Source organism: Lolium perenne, chromosome 2 (assembly GCF_019359855.2).
Source record: "Lolium perenne isolate Kyuss_39 chromosome 2, Kyuss_2.0, whole genome shotgun sequence".
Classification (NCBI taxonomy): domain Eukaryota; kingdom Viridiplantae; phylum Streptophyta; class Magnoliopsida; order Poales; family Poaceae; genus Lolium; species Lolium perenne.
Genome location: NC_067245.2, coordinates 41,945,900 through 41,961,441, shown reverse-complemented (window position 1 = coordinate 41,961,441; position 15,542 = coordinate 41,945,900).

Below are 15,542 nucleotides of genomic sequence, written 5' to 3'. Positions count from 1 at the left end.
CGGCTTTCTTGCGAGCCGCCTCACTTTGCTCAAGTTTTTGAGCCAGTGCGTCGGCGCGTTCGTTAGCCTCTGCAAATTTCTCTGTCGAGATATGGAAAAAAGAGAGAAGAAAGATCAAAAAATCGCGGCAAGCAACAGGAGTGACAAATTAAGGAAAAACGACAAGTATGACAGTCGTTACCTTCGGCTCTATTAGCATATTCACGGTACCCAATAAATTGGGAACCGATGCGGAGAAGATCCTTGATCATAGGCTGTTCAACGTGAACACAGTAAGAGAAACATCGGCATAAAAAAAAAAAAAGAGAGATGTGAAGAAATAAAATAAAGAAAATATAGATGTCGACAAACTTACATCATCTAGGAGCGGGGGCGACGAACTGCCCAACTGAGGGGCAGAATCAACAATCTTTTCAACCCGTGCCCTTTTTGGTGAAGGGGCACGGGGGCTCGAAGGAGTAGATGTATCAACATTTTGTTGAGGAGGCGACGATTCCTCCCCTTCAACTGGTTTTTCTGAAATTACTAAAGTATGTGACGTGCTCGTTCGAGCAGCCACATCTAAAGTTGGAGTTTCTTCATCATCACTGTGACAAAATAGTGGCAGCATAAAAAGCAAGGCAAAATAAAATTCTTCAAATAAAAAAGGAAAAGAGCAAGGAACCTACGAGCTGATGATACTCTCGATGTATGGATCATAAGCTGCTTTTCGAGGTGCAGAGCAGCTTCTTCGGGTTTCGAGGTCCCGGAATCTTCGGCATTGCTCCTTTTCCTTTTGCTCTTCGGAGAAACAGCAGGAGGAGGAGATTGTGCTGATGTTGTATCTTCGTGAGGCAGCATCCTTCTCAGATCCCGCAGATTTTCGAGAATCTGCGGGTTCATTCACAAAAGAGGGGTCTCCTGGTTGACATCATCGACAACGGCTCTTTCTTCGACCTCTCCATCCTCAGGAAGAGGAGGAAGGGAAGCCATAGTAGGATGATTCTACAAAGAAATAGTGACAAAAGAGAATAAGTGAGATACCACTGCAAATAAGATACGAGGAACAGTTCAAAACAAGATAAAACTTCGAGAAGACAAAATACCTCGGGAAGAGGATTGGAAGCACTGTATGGTTCCACTCGACAGGAGGAGGGAATAGGATCCTTCTTGCCTAATCGAGAAATTCTTCGAACCAATTTTTCCAAGTCCTTTACAGAAAGATCACTGGAGATTCTGTTGGCGTCATTTTCACCAGAATACGTCCAAAGGGGATTTTTGCGAGCCTGAAGAGGCTGCACTCTAATCCTAAGGAAGTAGGCAGTAATTTGAACACCAGATAGCTCTTTGCCTCGAGTGTTTTGAAGATGACGGATACGAGCCATGAGCGCCTCTGTCGCTTTTTTCTCTTCTTCAGAAGCTTCGGCATCCCAGGAACGGCGACGCTGAATCCTGGCACTTCCGTCGAAAGGAACTATGTTGTGCTCCACAGAATTGGCGCTTTCTTCGTGGATGTAGAGCCACTTTTTGCGCCATCCTTGGACAGAATCAGGAAACTTGACGTCGAAATAATCGACATCAGTCCGAACACAGATAACAACGCCACCTATGTTATAAGTGACGTTGTGGGAGCCATTACGGCGGAGGCAGAAAATGCGCTTCCACAGAGCCCAATTGGGAGTGATTCCGAGGAAGCATTCGCAAAGTGTGATAAAAATAGAAATGTGAAGGATGGAATTGGGAGTCAACTGGTGCAGTTGAATCCCATAAACAAAAAGAAGGCCGCGGAGGAAATCGTGGATTGGGGTTGAAAGGCCGCGGATCAGGTGATCAACAAAACTAACCCGATACTCCATTGGAGGCTTGGGGTAGCTTTCTTCGCTAGGAAAGCGGATGGCGTCCTCCTTCGTCATGAGGCCGAGCCTCTTCAGCGTGTTGATGTCTTGATTGGAGATTTTGGATCTCTCCCACTCAAGATCCTCGGCGGCCATCTTGGATTCCGGCGTGCTGTGGCGAGTCAGACGCGTGCGCGGTGGCATCAACGGCAGTGGGCAGAGCAATGTATGTGCGTACGGAAGATTGGAGAGAGTTGGGCGCAGGGGAAGTTTTGCGAAGAGGAACAGGTGAGCGGCGCAAGCGAGGGGATGAACGAAGGTTGAAGAAGGGTTTATATAAGATTCGGGTGAAGCAGTGTGCCGTTGGATGAAGAAATCGTGTGGTGAGGATGGATCTTCTAGACACAAGGGCAAAAGAGTATTTTTACTGAAATAGGCGTTACCGTACGTGCGCCAGGAAAAGCGGAGGACGTGTGTCCACTACTTGCACGACGTGTCAACGTAGTCGAAGCAATGGACCCACAGGGCAGAAAAATCACGACTATTCGAGGAGGATGAAGTAAATTTGATTAAGGGAAGTATGTCGACAAGAAAAACGGCGACAGAAAGAATTATTCAATACCTCGGGAACCTTTGGTCAAATACAAGTTTTTGCCCAAATGCTCGGGGGCTACTTCAGAAAAAAGTAAATTTTCGAGTATGATAAATATAGAAATTGCGGGAGCCTACAACCAAGCACAAGTCCTTGGCTGTAGCCTCGGGGGCTACTCCCATCGAGAACGCTGTTCGCGCACCCGAGAGATAAAAAAAGAGAGAAGAAGAAAGAGATCATATTGGGAAGTAATGAAAATATAGCGACAAGGTGGACTAAAATGTTGAGCCTACAACCAAGCACAAGTTCTTGGTTGTAGCCTCGGGGGCTACTCCCATCGGGAACGCTGTTCGCGTGCCCGATGAAATTAACAAAAATAGAAAAACAAGAGAGTATATTTCGAGTTATAATTAACTCTACATATACTCCCATCGGGAGAACAATATAAGTCATATATGACTCGATAAAATGTGCCATTCCAACAGCCGGAAAAGCACTCGACAATATATTCTCAGAACGCCGAAGTTGCGATCAATTTCTGAATGCCGCAAATTTGCGAAGATAAGACCCCAGATCCGTTCTGCTGGGCGTGGCATCGCCAAAGACTGCGCTCTGCTACTTTTATCCGTATCAACAGATACGAAGAAAAATCCTAACGGACGCGTTAGGTACCCGATAAATTTGACTGGGACTCGACAGAATGGTAAGACCTTAAGCGGCACCTGTCGACGTTTACACCAGTATCCCGAGATCATGTCCGGGGACGTGATTTTGAAGTAGGTTTTTGCGGATTGCCACTAGAGCAGTTAACTAGTACCTGATCCGTCAGATGAACTAGCCCCAATTACCAGTATCCCTGTACAATATAGAATTTTATGTGAAGAAATATAAAAGGTTAAAGCTTTCGAGTAAAAATAAACAATGGAGATTTTCCCTGACTCTACGATTCAAGCAAAATCTCGGGGGCTACTGACATAGGCATCCCAAATGGGCCTGCCGAAGATGGTACCCGGGGTTTACTGGAGGCCCAATACCCGAAGAATAAGAAGATTCGGGAGCCCAAGATTTACTAAGGAAAGATAGAGTTGTAATAGGAAGTGTTGTTTGTAATCTGGCGGGACGAGTTAGAAACCGTCCCGGACTCTGTAAACTTGTATAGCACGAATCCCTCGGCTTCACCTCATATATAAGGGGGAGTCGAGGGACAAAAGAATCAACCGAATCATTGTCTGCAAACCCTAGTTTTCACAATCGTCGAGTACTTTTCGGCTGAAACCTTCGAGATCTACTTACCCTCTACTTCTAACTAAACCCTAGCCTACAATCCATAGGCATTGACAAGTTAATCCCTTGTCACCGAGTGGCATGATCTTAGATTTAAGCTCTATATTATTGCTTAGATTGTATCTACAAGTTGTATGCACATATCGCTGTCCGGAACCAAAGGCCCCGAAGTGACAGAAATCAGGACAACCGGAGGGGATGGCAGTGATGTGAGGATCACATGTTTTCACGGAGTGTTATTGCTTTGCTCCGGTACTTTATTAAAAGGAGTACCTTAATATCCAGTAGATTCCCTAGAGGCCCGGCTGCCACCGGCTGGTAGGACAAAAGATGTTGTGCAAGTTTCTCATTGCGAGCACGTACGACTATACATGGAAAACATGCCTACATGATTAATGAATTGATGTTCTTTCTTAATGCTTTATCAATCCTATCAATTGCCCAACTGTAATTTGTTCACCCAACACTTGTCACTTATTGGAGAGTTACCACTAGTGTAGATCGTTGGGAACCCCGGTCCATCTCTCATCATTATATACTCGTTCTATATGTCATTGGAAGTAGTATCAACTATTTTCTGGTGCCATTGCCTCTGTGTTACTATTACCGCTGCTGTGTTACTGTTACTATTGCTCTCATATTACTGCTACTTTCACATCACCCCTGTTACTAGTGCTTTTCCAGGTGCAGCTGAATTGACAACTCAGTTGTTAAGGCTTATAAGTATTCTTTACCTCCCCTTGTGTCGAATCAATAAATTTGGGTTTTACTTCCCTCGAAGACTGCCGCGATCCCCTATACTTGTGGGTTATCAGGGACACAAGAGACTTCTTGTATCGTAATTGCGGGGTTGCTTGAGAGGGATATCGTTGACCTCTACCTCCCTGAGTTCGATAAACCTTGGGTGATTCACTTAAGGGAAACTTGCTGCTGTTCTACAAACCTCTGCTCTTGGAGGCCCAACACTGTCTACAGGAATAGAAGCGTGCGTAGACATCAGTTGACTCAGCCCAACTTTTCCCCAACGGTTATATTTGCTCTTGGGCTATAAATAGCCCTTCTTCCACCTTGGGCTGAGTTAGTTCTTCCCATTCTCTCTCCTCCATTGTTGCATTTGAAGAACTTGATCTCTCTCTTGTCTCCCCCCATGATTCTTGCTCATTCTTGAGGGATCTAAGAGAGGAGATCTAGATCTACACTTCCACCAATCCATTTCTCCTCTAAGTGAGGGGAACTCTTAGGATCTAGATCTTGGATTCTTTTGTTGACTTTCCCCATTGTTCTTCCTCTCCAATCTCATCCTAGCATTTGTTGTTTGGGTGGGATTTGAGTGTGAAGGACTTGAACACCTCTAGTGTTCTTGCTTTGCATCATTGCACAGTGTTGAGCTCTCCACCACGATTAGTTCGAGTGAGACCGTGAGCTTGTTACTCTTGGAGGGAGACCTCCTAGTTGGCTTGGTTGGTGCCCCGTTGATCTCTTCGTGGAAGATTGTGAATGGGGCCGGGCTTCTCCTTCGTGGAGCTTGTGAAGTGGTTGTGGAGATTGCCATCTCCGGAGCGGAGGAAAAGCTAACCTTAAGGAAAGGGCCATTATCCTTCGTGGGTGTGGTTCGGAGAATAGGGTGAGCCTTCGTGGCGCGGGGAATCCTTCGTGGGACCTCCACTCCTCCAAATGTGACGTACCTTCTTGCAAAGGAAGGGAACACGGGAATACATCCTCATCTCTGCGTGCCTCGGTTATTTCTATACCCGAGCTGTCTTTCCTTGTGATAGCCATCGTGCTTGAAGTACATATATCTTGCTATCACTTGTGCTACATATATCTTGTGCCTATCTTGCTTAGCTCTAGTTGTTATTGTTACACTTAGTTGAGCTTAGCATATTTAGGGTTTGTGCTTGTAAACTAAACGTTAGTTTAATTCCGCATTCTTACAAGACAAATCCGCAAGAGTTTTTAATCGCCTATTCACCCCCTCTAGGCGACATCTCGATCTTTCAATAGCATAACTTGAAGCACATGATTTCCCAAAAAGGATATGAGACACCAATTGTGGAAAACCATGCCAAGAAAAACTCTCACAAACAAGATCCACAAATATATTAGCAAGGAAACCATTTAAGCAAAGTTGGACTTGCTTGAGCAAAACATGCCACATAGTAATGAGATAATTTACAATATCGATACTATGTGACACAACCTCAAATATACACATTTTCGTGGCTTGTAATATGCACAAAGCATAATACTCCCCCATAATGTGATAGATAATTTATTTCCACAAAGGCAACAAACAACCAACTAGAGATAATTAATGGACATAGAATTTGAATTTCTCATGAGGATGGCATGCCACACCGAGACTAGATAAACTTGCAATACAATTCTAAGTGGTGTTCCTCATGTACACACATTTTTAGGGTTGTGAGATTCCTAAAGGTATATCACTCCCCCATAATGGGATAGTTCATTAATCACTCACAAGAGCCATATAAGATACAAACAAGATGAAATAGGCTCAAAGACAAACACATATAAATGGTGTGCAACCCAACGTACATATAATTGATTTCTCAAGATAAGCAAGTAGGAAGCACAAAATATACAAAAACATGCTAGGAACAAAATTAACACATGCAAAGGGGTGGGTAACTTTCAATATAAATGAGTTGAGCACATGTTACCGAAAGGAGGAACATTAGATATATGATAGAAGCAAGATAACCAAAAGACTTGACTTGAGATAATATAAATGATGAAGATCCCTTAATTCTTCATGATGTAGCCAAGTCTCCAATGCCCTCCAACATCACCTATTGATGAAGTTTTAGCTTGTTTGTCCCCAACCAAGTTGGGTCCTAAGAGGTTAGTCACAATAGGTTTGGCAACCCAAATGGTTCTTTTCTTGACACCACTTTGAGCACCAACATATTTGGCAAACACATTGCCACCCTCATCCTTGCGAAGAGAATAATGATCATAAATGATGATAGGGTTGGATGAGGTACCAATAGTGTAAAAGGAGGAGATGTGGCCCTTCTCACGACATATGTAGAAAGTTCTTATATTCTCCTTCTTCTCACTAGATTTCTCCACAATGGGAGCATTACCTTGATTCTTTTTGGGAAGTGGCCTTCCTTTAACCCGAGGTTGGGCATGGACTTGAACTTGAGGCCACTTCCATTCTTGCTTCTCACTAATAGGCTTCTTCTTCAATGGGCAAGATCTAACATGATGCCCTTCAATTTTGCACTTGAAGCAAGTAATCTTGGCCAGATCTTTGACTTGAACTTGGCCCTTCTTGTTCTTGGAGCTTTTGGACTTCTTCTTGTCGTCGGAGATAAATCCAAGTCCGCTCTTGTCATTGGGGGATTGTTGCACACTCAACATCTTGTCAAGTTTGCATTTCCCTTCTTGACCCTTTTTCAAGTCTTTCTTCAAGGAAGTGACTTGAGCCTTGAGCTCTTTGATTTCCTCTACATGGTTAGTAACAACACAAATACTAGAGGAAGTAGAAACTTCATTGTTAGAGCAACAAGGCAAGGAGGATAATTCATCACAAGATTTTGCAATACTATTAGTAGATGAATTAATAGGACTAGCACATGGCAATAAAGCATTTTGAGAATTAGTGCTAGTATCCACATGAGGCTCACAAGATGTTACCTTTGACATGATATCCTCATGAGCCAACTTTAGCTTCTCATGGGACACTAGAAGTTCATCATGGGAGCTAGAGAGCTTTCCATGACTTTCTTCCAAAATCCCATACTTGCTAGTTAGCATTTTAAGTTGAGCCCTTAGCTCAACATTCTCCGTAAAAATGGATGCTTCACAAGATTTAGAGTTAGTAGCACAAGCATCATCATTAATAGAAATATGAGAAGGCAAGTTGACATGCTCTTTTAGATATGAAGCTTTAAGTTGCTCATTTGACTCGGTGAGTTTGGTGAGCGCACTCTCAATGACCCTAGAACCATTTTTGTGTTGCTCAAAATCCTCAAGGAGTTTAGCATTAACAAACACAAGCTTATCATTTTTTAGCTTTAGATTATTTTCCACTTCAAGATCTCTATCATGGTTTTCCTTTATTCTAGACAATTCTAGAGAAAAGGTCTCCTCAAGAGATTCTTTGGTGGTTTGTTCTTCTTCAAGTTTATCCTTTAGAGAACCTATTTCATCGGCATACTCACGTTCAAGAGCACCCATTTTTAATATGGTGTTCTCATGCATCTCAATAAGTTTTTGGCTCTCAATAGCAAAAAACTAAGATTTCAACAAATTTAGAGCAAGCGATTTTATTTTTGCAAAGAGCACGATGAACAACCTCACCCTTGTCATGTAAAGAGGCAATCAATTCCTCTTTTTCTTCATGTACTTCATCTTCATAATTATGAGAAAGATTAGCTTCCGAGGTATGAGATACCGTAGAAGCTTTAGCCATAAGGCATATATGAGAAACTTGAGATGATGGAGAAGAAGAGCTACTTGAAGCTCCATTCAAGATCTTGTCATTGCCAATGGATTCTTGGTTTCCTATACATTGTTAGACACACATTAACTAGAGTAAATAGAAGCATTTATATTATGGCGACAAGAAATAGCAAGCATATCACCATGGCATTTAGATGAGCATTTAACACATGGTACGCAAGGACTATCAACACAAGCATGTGAATCATTTATAGTGCTAGATGTGTTTAAGTCCAAAGATGAAGCATTGCAATGAGATAGAGATGAAGGATCATCAAGAATAGGATCACCCTCAACACTGCAATGGTCATCACCACTCACCTTGGCATTTCCTTGTGTCTTGATACACAACGTGAAGTGGATGAAAGTTCATCATGGCCGGAAGTGGAGGGAATACAATCATCCTCAATAATGTTGGACACATCATATTTTTCTTGAAGCTTTGTCCATAAATCATGAGCGCTCCGGAAAGGCAAGATTGCAAGAATATCTACATTTCTCAAAGCAAGAACAAGCACGTTAGAAGCTTGATCATTGAGATATAAATTTTTCTCATCCTCTAAAGATAGATTTTGGGAATTCATCGGAGGAGAAAAACCTATATCTACAATTCGCTCCATATGAGGGTCAATGGCCCGAAAATGACTAAGCATGAGAATTTTCCAAACATCATAATTTGTGCCATCGAATATAAAAGTGTGATCATGCACTAGATCTCTAGCCGACATCCTTACTCTCAAGGCAGTAAAGCCTATAGTGAGAGACCGGGCTCTGATACCAATTGAAAGCACAGTGATGCCGCCTAGAGGGGGGTGAATAGGCGGTTTAAAACTTTTACGAATATGGCTTAACAAATGAGGAATAAAACTAGCGTTTAATTTGTCAAGCACAAAACCTATATAACTAGGGTTCACCTATGTGCACCAACGACTTATGCTAAGCAATTCAAGCAACTATGTGATAGCAAGATATATAACTTCAAGCACAAAGGCTATCACAAAGTAAAGTACATAAGTAAAGAGCTCTGGTATAGGAATAACCGAAGTGACGCGGAGACAACGATGTATCCCGAAGTTCACACTCTTGCGACTGCTACTCTTCGTTGGAGCGGTGTGGAGGACAAGTCACTCCAAATGCACGAGGGCCACCGTATTCTCCTTGAGAATTCCCACCAAAAGGGATGTCCTTGATCCACTATGGAACTTAGGGTGGTTACCGAACCCGCACAAAGCTTGGGGCTATCTCCACAACTTAATTAGAGGATCCCAATAAATTGCCACAATGGCCTTCCCCTTGAGGAATCTCCACAACTTAACTGGAGGCCCCAAGAGCACCACTAAGCCACAAAGCATAAAGCTTGAGGTAATTTCCACAACCTAATTGGAGGCCCCAAGAACACCACAAAGACCACTAAGCCGTCTAGGGTCCAAAGACCCAAGAGGAACAAGCTCCCGAAGTGTATGTCTCACGAAATTTCACCTCCACGTATCACTGCGGAGAAGTCAAACCGATGCATCAAATGCAATGGCAAGAATACCACAAAGATGCAAGTCCTTCTCTCTCAAATTCCAACAAAGCTACAAAATCTATTGGGGGAATAAGAGAGGAAGAATAAATAGGAGGAGGAACACCAAATTTCTCCAAGATCTAGATCTAGTGGATTTCCCTCACAAAGAGAGGAATTTGTTTGGTCAAGATGTAGATGTAAATCTCCTCTATCTTTTCCACAAATATGAGCAAGAATCATGGAGGGATTCGAGGGAGAGGAAGCTTCTCAAGGTCAACAATTGAGTAGAGAGAGAGTAGAAGAAGCAACCGCTCAATGGGGAAGAAGACCCTTTTTTATATGGGAGGAGCACTAGCCGTTTGGAGAAAGGGGCTCCATTTTCGCACCCGGCCGGACCTTCCGGGCCTGGCCGGACCATTCTGGTCAGCCGGACTTGTCCAGCCGGCCCCAGCCCCATTCCGGCAACTAATCTGAGAGCCGGGACCATTTCGCCGGACCGGGGGCCGGACTGGTCCGGCCCAGCCGGACCACTTTCGCAGGCAGCGCATCGCACACCAAAAACGTCACCATTTTCACATCGGGACTCTGAATTTGATGATATTGGACTTGTTGGAATCACAATGAAAAGCTCTACAAGATCATGCAGGGAAACATCATAGTCTAACCACGGAGTATAAGATCAAAAGTGGAAAGTTTTAACCTATCTATAAGAGCTAAACCGGTAACACCTTCAATAAAGAAATTGCAACAACTTGAGTTAGAAAACTCGGATTTATGTGAAACCAATTTAGTTGGAAATAGGATGAAAAGAGCTAGCCCACAAAGAGATAAACTCTTAATAACATGTGGGATAGATCTTTCTATGAATTTGGAGGTGAAACCTCTCAATACAAAGAAGCGGGAAAACCTCCAATATCGAAAACGCAACAAGTATTTCATGTGGAATCCGTTTTCGATGAATTAGAGCTTGTCATGAGAATAAGCACAAGCTCTAAAACACCATATGGATCAGATCCAAATAACAACTAAGAAAGATGGTGTAAGGATGCAAAGGTTTGACCTCTCTTCAAATGATACGACCGAGTTACTCAATCGAGAGCCCCTTGATAGTGCGACAACTAACCTATAACCCGGTCTCCTAACTAAACCACGTGACCGGTAAGAAAGAAACCCTATCAAGACTAAACCTTAACCTTGTGCATTCCACTTGAGCTCGGTGATGACGATCTTGACCGCACCAAGATGGAATGCCTTCCTTGATTGTGCTTTCTTGATGAAGTCTTGCTAATTGCTCCCCATACTCCACTATGGGAGAGCTTCTTTTTTGGCGCATCTTCACATATCCATGATCACCATATGGAAGGAAAGCTTCAAGCATATGATCTCTTCGAGTTGGGTCATCTTAAACTTTCACTTTATTTCTTCTTATTGCAACCTTGAAACCAACATATGGTCCAAGCATTGCCTATAGACAACTCCTACAATTATGACTCAATGCAAACATTAGTCCATAGGGAAGGTCATTAATTACCAAAACCACACATGAGGACTCTATGCACTTTTAGTGACAAGCTATAAAATCTCAACACATGGTAAATGCATAACATGTATCATCTCATACCATAATTTCCACCATAGGAATTACATAGATATCACCACAATCATGTAAGGAAACCCATATAGACTAGAACAATGATCATATATAAAGAGATTGGATCAAGTATCCACCACAAATCCCAAGGCCAGGGGTGGACTACTCCCCTATCACGGTGGAGGGCGATGAGGAAGCATTGGTTAAGGAGGAGAGATGGCCGGAGGCAATTCCATCAGCGGCCCCCCCTCCAATCTTCCTCCACACGGCACCCTATTGGCTCTATGTTAGTTGGTTTTCGATCTCCGCCTCCGTCGGTCAGAAAAAGTAACCCCCGATGGCATATATAGATGGTTTAGGTCATGAAAATCACGATGAAATTTTCCGTTCCTTGGGCCTGTGAGGTCCTACTTTAGCTTGTTGGATTTGTGTGGAAATTATCTAACAAGACCCATTAATGTAGCTCCTTTTTTAGTTGTGTAGCTCCCTGAAATTCAAAAACACTAATAGAAGGTTTTTCTGCTTTGCAGAGTCGAAACCAAAATAAACGGGATCTTCTAAAAAAAAATCCCCGAAATCAATGTAATTTTCAAGGTTTTAATGATAGATATGATAAAAAAAATATGCTGGAATATAACATAAACTAGAAAGTGTCATGCATGCATTGTACATGCATCAGCAAGCTATGTCCCAAGAACCATTGTATCTAGCAAAGGTGAAACCTTGTTGATTTTGCAACACCTCTTTCTAGAAACATGCATGTATGAAAGTAGGTCCTCTGGCATCCACAAATCTTACCATATTCTAATGTTTTTAGCATTGTCAACTCTCCAAATCATTTTTTTAAAATAATTCCAATCCATACTATCTTCAAAACAATTCAAAAGATGGGCAAGCATCATATATCCTAGATCCGTGGCCTTTTCTCCGGAGCGAAGATTGTCCTTTTTCCCTCTCTCCTTGTGATCCTTCAACTCGAAATTATCAAGATTTTACAAACATTTTCTTGAAGGAGCACAAGCTGGGATCATGCCTTAAAATAAAATAATTACATTTCTGGTTATTGTAAGAGAAAGAAAGAAGGAAATGGCTCGGATTAAAAGCATTATAGAGGATTACCTGAACACCAAGTTTTTCCACTTGCGGGTGAATAGCTGAAGGCGGAAAGCCCACATACACCATCACAAGTTGGCCCTTCGATCTCCATGTTCGAGGTGAGTAGTCATACGGGGCCCCAAACACATGGGGGCCCGATTAGAGAAAATTGGATAAACCGCCTGATATGTGAATCGCTCGCATGTGCTGAGGATTCCCCGACGCTGATGATTCATTACTCAAACATCGACTTTTCATAACAGTGACCAATGGCACAAGAGTATAATAACAAGATAGAAAGCTATGTTAGATTTAGATGAATTATGCTATCGGTTTGCTATCTTGTATGAAATATGTTAGGTTTGCATTAACTATGCTACCGGTTTGCTATCTTGTATGAACTATGTTAGGTTTGCGAATTATGACTTGTGTCAATGTTTTATATCATTTTACAGCTGATGTTAACAAAAAATAGTAAAAACTAGTTTTTTTTGGAAAAATAGCGGCGTGTCTGTATGGTGATACACCACCACTCCACCAGTATGCCACTAGTATTCATTTGCCGGTAGCATATATCTGTGGCGTGCCAAATATACAATTAAAAATACCTTAGAATAACAAAAAGTTTTGGGTTATCACGGGCGTCTTCCGCAACAAGCAAGCACTGCCCTTAGTGGTTTTTTATACGATTAAGAGAGAGAGAGGCAAAATTTTGGGTTATTTCAGGTGTGAAACGATTAAGTGAAATGTCGGGAGAGCAGTCCAGTTGTAATATTTTTTAGTTAAGACCTTTTCAAACTCCTTAATTAATCAAATGGGGCAAAAAATTGCCTCTATTTAAAAAAATCCAATGCATACTCAATGCTTCTCCAAACACCTCCGGTGGCAAGGAGATGCTGGCTCCTAGTCTGCTGTCCCCATCAATATTGGACTCGGAGATGGATCAAAACTCGGACACTTGGGAATCAAACCCTGAAGCTATGTGGGCTAAGGAAAGAAGGAGCAAGAGCAATGTTGATCGCCCATCGCTGGTGCGAAGCGCGTCATGCTTGGCGGTGGCCACCCAATTGGACTTTTCGGACGAATACGTGCCAACAAAAACGAGTCTGGTGGACTCCCAGCTGAAAGAAGGGTCATCCGGGAGTTGGCGGCAACGGTGGCGCGGGCGCCTCGGAGCCGAGCCTCGCCGGTGGAATCGGCCCGAAAGAGCGTGCGTGGACAGGGGCAAACGGAGGGCTCAGTGCTGGAGCAGGCGATGCGTGCCACAACAAGCAAGGACCCAGGTTCGTCTAAAACTATCTCAGCCTTTTCGGTTCTTCAAGAGGTTCCTGTTGATCATCTTCTTGCAATTGCCAATGACTCTAGCATTGTGTTTTCTTCTGCTGCTGGTTCACCTACCGAGATTATTTTGGCCATTCGTGCAAAAGAGTTGGCACAAGCTGAACTGGTCCTTGCTAGAGCCAAGATTGATGCACATCAAGCCAAAGAAAAAGCGAGGACAAACACGAATAACAAGGACGAGACAGCCGGGGAAAGCATGGAGGTGGACGATACGCTGGTAGAGAGCCCAGAAGGGTCTGGGGTAGCTAAGGAAACGCCCCAAGCGGTGGCCAAGCGTAAGAAGGCACCGAAGAAGCAAATCCCAGTGGGACATCGGCTAGTAACCCGCCAAGCACGGGCCAAGGGAGTCGTGTCTTAATGCGGTGCCTCTTTTGGAATATTCGAGGGTTCGGCCGTAGGGGACGCCGAACCCTTTTAAAAGAGTTCCTCCGGAAGCATAGGATTGATGTTGTCTGCCTCGAAGAGACGATCAAACAAGATTTCACGGACCTGGAATTACGCAGCTTGGAGGTGGGAGAGAAGTTTGTGTGTGTTTGGCTCCCTGCCACGGGGCACTCAGGGCATGCTCATGGGGTTCAACGACAGTTTTTGTGAAGTGGGAATAATCGACAGGGGTCAATTCTTCATCAGTGCCACGGTCTTCTACCGAGCGGTAAACCTCCGGCTCGAGATCATGGGGATCTACGGGCCGGCAGACCACTCCCACTCACATACATTCCTAGCAGAGATCTCCAACAAGATTAATAATACGGAATCACCCATGCTAGTGGGAGGTGATTTCAATCTCATCAGGAGCGGTACGTACAAGAACAACGATAACATCAACTGGGCTCGGGTTGACATGTTCAACGAGGCCATTGGGGAATGGGCCCTTACAGAAATACCACGCACTGGGGCGAGGTATATTTGGTCCAATAGGCAGTTGAACCCGGTACGATCTGTACTCGACAGGGTCTTTATCTCGCCGGACTTAGAGCCAACTTTCCCCCTGTGCACGGTGACGGCAGAAACGAGCTTGGGCTCGGACCATACACCCCTAATTCTGGGGAGGAGTTACCAGTAAGAAGCAACCGTTTCTTCTTTGAAATGGGCTGGTTTGAGGTGGAGGGTTTTGAGACCTTCCTAGGGTCTATTTGGCAGCGGCTGGCCGCTCAAGTGGGAGGCCGAGATATTACGGATTGGTGGGCTGCCATGAGTAGTGGCCTCAGACAATACCTGAGGGGGTGGAGCCGTAATATTGAGAAAATCCAAAGGGACCAGAAGCAAGCCCTGTTGGATCAAATAAAATTGCTAGATGAGTGTGCCGATGAGGAGGGCCTCCAAGAGGACGAGTGGGCGTTCCAATACTATCCCGAGGAGCAGCTTCGGAAGAGGTGGAAGAGGAGTACTGGCGGCAAAGGGGCCGGGTGCGCTGGGCACTCCAAGGGGACGCGAATACCGCTTATTTCCATGTGGTGGCTAACGGGAGGCACCGCAAATGCCTTATCTCCTATCTTGAGACGGATGGAGGCACTATTTTGGGCAAGCTGGAAATACAGGAGCGCATCTATGCGTTCTATCGCCAGCTGTTGGGGACAGAGGTGGCTAGGAGCCGTGGGCTTGCAATGGATGCTTGGGAGGCACATGCCCGTGTATCAGACGAAGAAAACGCGAATCTAGCTCTAACTTTCTCAGAGGAGGAGTTGGAAGGGGTGATTAAGGCCATGAAGACAGATAAGGCTCCAGGGCAGGATGGCTTCCCGGTGGCATTTTTCCACAAATGTTGGCCACTTGTAAAACACAGGGTTTTACATATACTTCACGACTTTATCTTGGGCAGTATCCATATATCCAGATTGAACTTTG